The sequence below is a fragment of the Myotis lucifugus genome, unplaced genomic scaffold, assembly GCF_000147115.1.
Source record: "Myotis lucifugus unplaced genomic scaffold, Myoluc2.0 scaffold_41, whole genome shotgun sequence".
Classification (NCBI taxonomy): Eukaryota; Metazoa; Chordata; class Mammalia; order Chiroptera; family Vespertilionidae; genus Myotis; species Myotis lucifugus.
Genome location: NW_005871089.1, coordinates 6,898,081 through 6,904,405, shown reverse-complemented (window position 1 = coordinate 6,904,405; position 6,325 = coordinate 6,898,081). Strand labels below are relative to the sequence as shown.

At 45.9% G+C, this 6,325-nt stretch overlaps 1 protein-coding gene across 1 annotated transcript in view; it reads right to left on the bottom strand.

Annotated features, from left to right (window-relative positions):
* The window catches only part of LINGO1 (leucine rich repeat and Ig domain containing 1), a 325,103-nt gene extending 324,272 nt beyond the window's left edge, over positions 1 to 831 (bottom strand). Inside the window, exon 1 of the mRNA XM_023753153.1 lies at positions 813 to 831. The gene's annotated coding sequence lies outside the window, so the exon portion shown is untranslated. The remainder of the gene's footprint in view (positions 1 to 812) is intronic.
* Between the last annotated feature and the right edge of the window lie 5,494 nt (positions 832 to 6,325).

Here is a 6,325-nt window from a genome sequence, read left to right as displayed (position 1 = left end):
CCCCTTTTTTCAGATAAGAATTATCTCCCTAAAGTTTGTGTTTCACGACAATATCCGCAAGCCTTTTGAGATGACTAGAAGTTTGCGGATTCATAAAAAGGATAGGTGGGCTTTGCATTGTTTCTACAGCCCCAGTTCTATTCTCATAAAGACTTGATTTGTAAGACATTACAGTGTTTTTAGCTTCTTGAAGAATTGGGTTGCAACCTGCATGGTAGCCAGAAGGTGACCAGACATCAAGCTATGTTATCCTCAGTTTGCTTCTTTATATTGAGATCTTCAACTAAGATGGAAATAAAAAGATTCCTATGTTTTAGAGCTTCGTTTCTTTGGAATGTTTTAGTAAATCCTTTCACAGTGGCTTCACAATGTTTTTCTTTGCCTCTGGGTTCATAGTATCTTTTTAGCTTTGCCAGCTTCTGCCAGTTTTCCCAGGATCCTGTCTGCAGGCTCTAGAGTGAACAGAGTATCCCAGCCGGTCTCATACTGCTTACCAGACATTGTATCTGGTTGCTCGGTGCTCTTGGGAGCTGTTGGTTTCCTCTTTTGACATCAGAACTGTTAAAAGATTAACTGAGGCATATTAAACATTTTAAGAGTTCATTTGAGCAAAAATCTATTCCAATGGTGCAGCACCAAACCAAAAATGGTTAGGAGTGTTCCACCGACAGGAGCTCGGGGAGGGACCCAACAATTTTCTAAGGTTTAATCTCCCCAGAGTGACTCATAATGACTGAGGCATTAAAGGAAAGGGGAAAGAAGAGAGGAAGAAAAATATGTTTTTAATTTAAAAATTAATTTTTTCAACAGACCCACTGACGGCTGTTCGGCTGTGGTGCTTTACTACTCCTGAGCAGTCTCCCTCCATCTCTCTCTTCTTCCTTAAACCTGGAAGAGAGGAATAGTCCTGGTGAGAGTAGGACCCCCTCCCCTGAACAAAGTTTCCTCTCCTTACAGCTGAAGCTTCCCCATCTCTGGTCTCCTATAAAGTAAGTGGATGAATTGCCGGATCCCAGGTGAGAACAGCAGACACAGAGCTAGCTCAGACATTGGGGGTCAGACAGACATGAGTTCTTATTCAGTTACTTGGGACATGTGGGACTTGGCCAAGCTCCTGGCACCTTCCTACTCAAGTGAGGTCTTTGGATCAGCAGCATCGACATCACCTCATCACCTGTTAGAAACTAGAATCTTAAACCCCACCCTAAATCACCTGAATCTGAATCTGTGTTTTAATAAGATCCCCAGTAACTCATATGCACATTACATTTTAAGAAAGCACTGCCTTAGTGGCTCTGAGCCTCAGCCATCTCCTCTGGAAAATGGAGATAATAACGACATCTGGCTTGCAGCTTAGTTTATAAAGGATTATGAAGACAAACATAAAAACAGTTCAGAAAACGGTACAGCAAGAACCTACAAAGATGTTCACTACTTATTACCCTGAGACATTCTGTTATTTTTGTCAAATCTCACATCTGGAAGATTTCAGTAACTCGACCTAGCAAATCAGAGGCCTTCTACTTTCTCAACACTTTGCTCCTTGTGTTTGGGGCCCAACAAGGAGTTTCCTAAAGGAACCAAAAAGCTTGTAATCAAGGAACTCTTGACCAGAGGGAATAAAGTCACTTGCTGTCTGAAGCATCATTAGGTTCCTCCCCTGCTCACAGCACACTGGGAGCTGCTGGTGGGACTGGGGTGTGGTCAGCTCAAATCCCAATGTCATAGGGATACAGGTGTCTGATCTAGATAGATATCAACAGCCAAGGACTCCAATTTTTACCTTTTCATTCTTTTTTGGAGTCTTTCCTAAAGATGCAATCTAAAGTGTGGGCAAAGCTTTATGCATCAGGCTACCTCTAATTATGAGTAACTGGTAATAACACAAGAGAAAGACTAAGTAAATGATAGTAAAGACCTTTAAAACATTAAAGAACTTGTAATGACAAGAGGAAATGTTTATGCTGTGCTGTGGGATACAGAGCAGCTATAAACTCACCTATGTTTTTAAAAATTATATATATATATATAATATATATAAATGTATAGGGCCGGAGGTGTTTCTGGGCAGGGAATGCTATTGTCCTGGTTTCCAGGGTCTCTATGAGCCCAAGCCCCATGGCCAGGGTATCCTGTGAGCAAAACCCTGCTTCAAAAGAAGAGTGCTGAGGCAGGAAGGGAAGCCGATGGAGGGAAAGGGTCAGGGCAGCTACGGACAGAGCTTATCTCCAGAAGAGAAATGCAGAGAATAATAGAAGGAGGACAGAGAATGAGGCAGGCATGGACCACCTTGTAGAGGTGTGAGGGGAAAGCTAAGGCCCCAAGATGGAGCTGACCCTAAGCAATGGGGGTGCAGGACAGAGAAGTTCCCAGTACACTCCAGGGTCTTGGAGATTAGCCACTGAGTAGGGCTGCACCTGCTGAGCCTAGAACAGGCAGGGATTGACACCATGTCATAACATCCAAAAGTCTTTAGCACTGGCTGTTCAACATGGAGGGAACAAGTTGCAATCATTATCTATATAATAAAGAGCCAGGGTTGTAACGACCAATTACGACTGAAGGCTCAACCAGACCAGAAGTCAGTGCTGGGTTGCTGTGGTGACCGAGCACTGACTGGGGCCGCTGTGGGCCCCCGACCCAGCACTGACTGCTTACGGGGCTGCGTATCAGGCCCAGAGAGAGGCTGGCAGAGAGAGAGGCAGGGTCTGATCCATAGCCTCTGTGGCAGCCATTGATCAGAACTTGCCTTTCTTTCTCTCCCGGCCTGGCCAATACCTGTGCCTCCATTTCTCTCCAGGTCTCCACCAGGGCTGCTGATCAGCCCTGCCTTTCTGATCAGGCCCCATTGATAGGCCCAGAGACGTTGACTGGCATAGAAACTGACCAATCAGAACCAAATCTGGGTGAATGTAAGGAGTCAATGGCTGCCTAGGAGGTGGAGCTTTTGATGCTGACTGGCATAGGAACTGACCAATCAGAACCAAATCTGGGTCAACTGTGAGGAGCCAATGGCTGCCTAGGAGGTGGAGCTCTTGACACTGACTGGCATAGAAACTGACCAATCAGAACCAAATCTGGGTCAACTATGAGGAGCCAATGGCTGCCTAGGAGGCGGAGCTTTTGACGCTGACTGGCATAGAAACTGACCAATCAGAACCAAATTGGCCAGCAGAGGAGGGCAGTTGGGGGCAAGGGCTCGATCAGGCTGACAGGGGAGTTAGGGGTGGCCAGGCAGGCAGGCAGGCAGAGGCAGTTAGGGGTGATCAGGCAGGCAGAGGCAGTTAGGGGCATTCAGGCAGGCAGGCAGAGAGGTTAGGGGTGATCAGGCAGGCAGGCAGAGGCAGCTATAGGCAATCAGGTAGGCAGGCAGGCAGAGGCAGCTATAGGCAAGCAGGCAGACAGGTGAGTGGTTAGGAGCCAGCGATTCCAGATTGTGAGGTGAGTGGTTAGGAGCCAGCTAGGCCTGAACCCACAGGGATCGGGCCTAAACCAGCGGCTGGACATCCCCCGAGGAGTCTCCAATTGGAGTGGGTGCAGGCTGGACTGAGGGAACCTCCCCCTCCATGCACAAATTTCATGTACCGGGCCTCTAGTAGTAATATAAGAGGCCCAGTGCACGAATTCGTGCACAGGTAGGGTCTCTCAGGGTGGCCTGCGGGGATCGGGCCCCAGCTCGCACCCCCAGGCTCGCAACCCCAGCTCACCCCCCTCCAGCCTCGCAGCCCCACAGCCCCACCTGGCACCCCACCATGGCCTGGTGCCGCCTGCTCACCTGCTCCACCATCCCACTGCAGTCCCACTCTCGTTGGGGCCCATCAGGGCTGGCAGTGCCTCCACTGCCGCCAGCTGCCAGCACTGTGTTGCCGACACCCACCATGTTCTGTGCCGCCCCGTGGTGGTCAGCGCACATCATAGCGAGTGGTCAAACTCCCAGTCAAACAATTTGTATATTAGGCTTTTATTATATAGGAGTAAAGTCCCCAATAGCTAAAGCAGTGGACTTTCAGTCAGGGTGATACTTTAAATTCATGTTCTGTGTCTGTACCATTAACTCTCCACTTTTCTGCAAACCTATAACCATGGCAGAAAGTTTTAAAAGAAAAAAAAGACAGGTTGAGTGTTGACCCATGAACCAAGAGGTCACTGGTTCAATTCCTGATCAGGGCACATGCCTGGGTTTCTGGCTCTATCCCCAGTGCAGGAGGCAGCCAATTGATGATGTTTCTCTCTCATCGATGTTTCTATCTATCCCTCTCTCTTTAAAAATCAATAAATACATATTTTAAAAATTAAAAAAAGAAGAAGACAGTGTAGCCTAAGGAGTCCAGAGAAAGCTGGCCCAGCAAAGCCACATGCTGGTTCAGGGACTAGATTTGCAATACTTACAAAATCATCAAGGGATCAGAGCCCTAAGGTTATAAAAAAAAAGGGGGGGGGGACCAAAATTTTAGACAATAATAAAAAAAATAAGCTTAAGACCTGGTTTTGCACTTGGGACTTTAGGGAATTTAAGTGAGCAACTGCAAAACCAATAGTTGTAGGGACAAAATGACAGAGAAAACTTCCCCCTCAAGATAAGCTTACAGAGCAAAATTTCAAAACATGCAATGAAAATTGATGCTAGAGCAAAATCAACAGTTAGAAGATGATTGAAGACAAAATAAATAATAGCATAATGTTTTTTTTAATATATTTTATTGATTTTTTACAGAGAAGAAGGGAGAGGGATAGAGAGTTAGAAACATCGATGAGAGAGAAACACCAATCAGCTGCCTCCTGCACACTCCCTACTGGTATGTGCCCGCAACCAAGGTACATGCCCTTGACCGGAATCGAACCTGGGACCCTTGAGTCCGCAGGCTGACCTCTATCTACTGAGCCAAACCGGTTAGGGCAGGGGTGGGCAAACTTTTTGACTTGAGGGCCGGAACAAAAGCATGGATGGAGTGTTTGTGTGAACTAATATAAATTCAAAGTAAACATCATTACATAAAAGGGTACGGTCTTTTTTTTTTTTTTTAGTTTTATTCATTTCAAACGGGCCGGATCCGGCCCGCGGGCCGTAGTTTGCCCACTGCTGGGTTAGGGCCATAGCATAATCTTAAAATGACTTAACATGGCCTGCTTAGAAATCTTAAAAAAACTGAAGGATAGCATCTGCAAAAAGGAAGAAAAACATATGAAACAAAAATTAAGCCTAAATGTAACAAGAATAGATAGATATCACAGAGAGGGAGAAAAATAGGCAGACCTTTCTTGCACTCCTCCCAGGGCCAGATGGGAAATAAAACTAAAGCAGGGAACATACACCCAGAATTACCAACTGAGGTCCAGCTGAGGAGGAGACATTATCAAGGAAGGACAGAAAACACTTGGAGACTGGTAGAAAGGGTAAGGTCACAAGAGGGGAATGTAACAGTAACCAGTAAAGATTACCAATATAATTTATAGCTTGTGAGGTACAGTTAATGCAACATTTAGAAGTAAATGTTTAGCCTAAATGAATTAATTATAATATAGAAAAGATTTAAAATAAATACATTGAGTTATTTAACTCAAAAAGGAAGTAAAAAAAAAAACAAAAGAATAAGCCTAAAGAAAGTAGAAGAAAATACTAAAGAAAAGGTCAAAAAAATTAAATTAGTGTAACTGAAAAACACAGGTTTGGCTTCCTGTTGCAACAAAAGCCAAATTTCTGAGGCAGGTGCTGATGCAAAAGGAAAGAAGTTTTATTCAGGTGCCACTTGACCTGGAAGAATGGTGGACTCCCCTTCCTGCTCAAGCCTATGGTTCTTAAAGGGATAGGAAGCTGAGGGCTTTTTTCTTTTTTTTCTATCCAATTATCTTGCTAGCTTTCGGGCACTCTCAGGCCCAGTCCATTAATCTTTCTAGCTTTTGGCATAAGAACCTCCCCCTGCACCATGTTGGCCAATGAGGGAGACTCCCTGGGCACTCCCTGACTGTCTAGGGCAGTGGTCGGCAAACTGCGGCTCACGAGCCACATGCGGCTCTTTGGCCCCTTGAGTGTGGCTCTTCCACAAAATACCGACTTCTGCGCATGGGCCATGAAGTTTCAATCACACTGTACATGCACGCCCACACATGGTATTTTGTGGAAGAGCCACACTCAAGGTGCCAAAGAGCCGCATGTGATCCGGAACAAAAGTTGCCGAAACTGGTAAGGGAAAAGGGGATGGGGAGGGACTGCAGGACCTGCAATCAGAAAAACTGGAAGAAGCATGCAAACAATCAGCCATCTTCCTGGAGGGCTGGGACACAGTGCTGCAAACCTGGGGGGAAGACTGGGTTGAAAAGCCCCTGA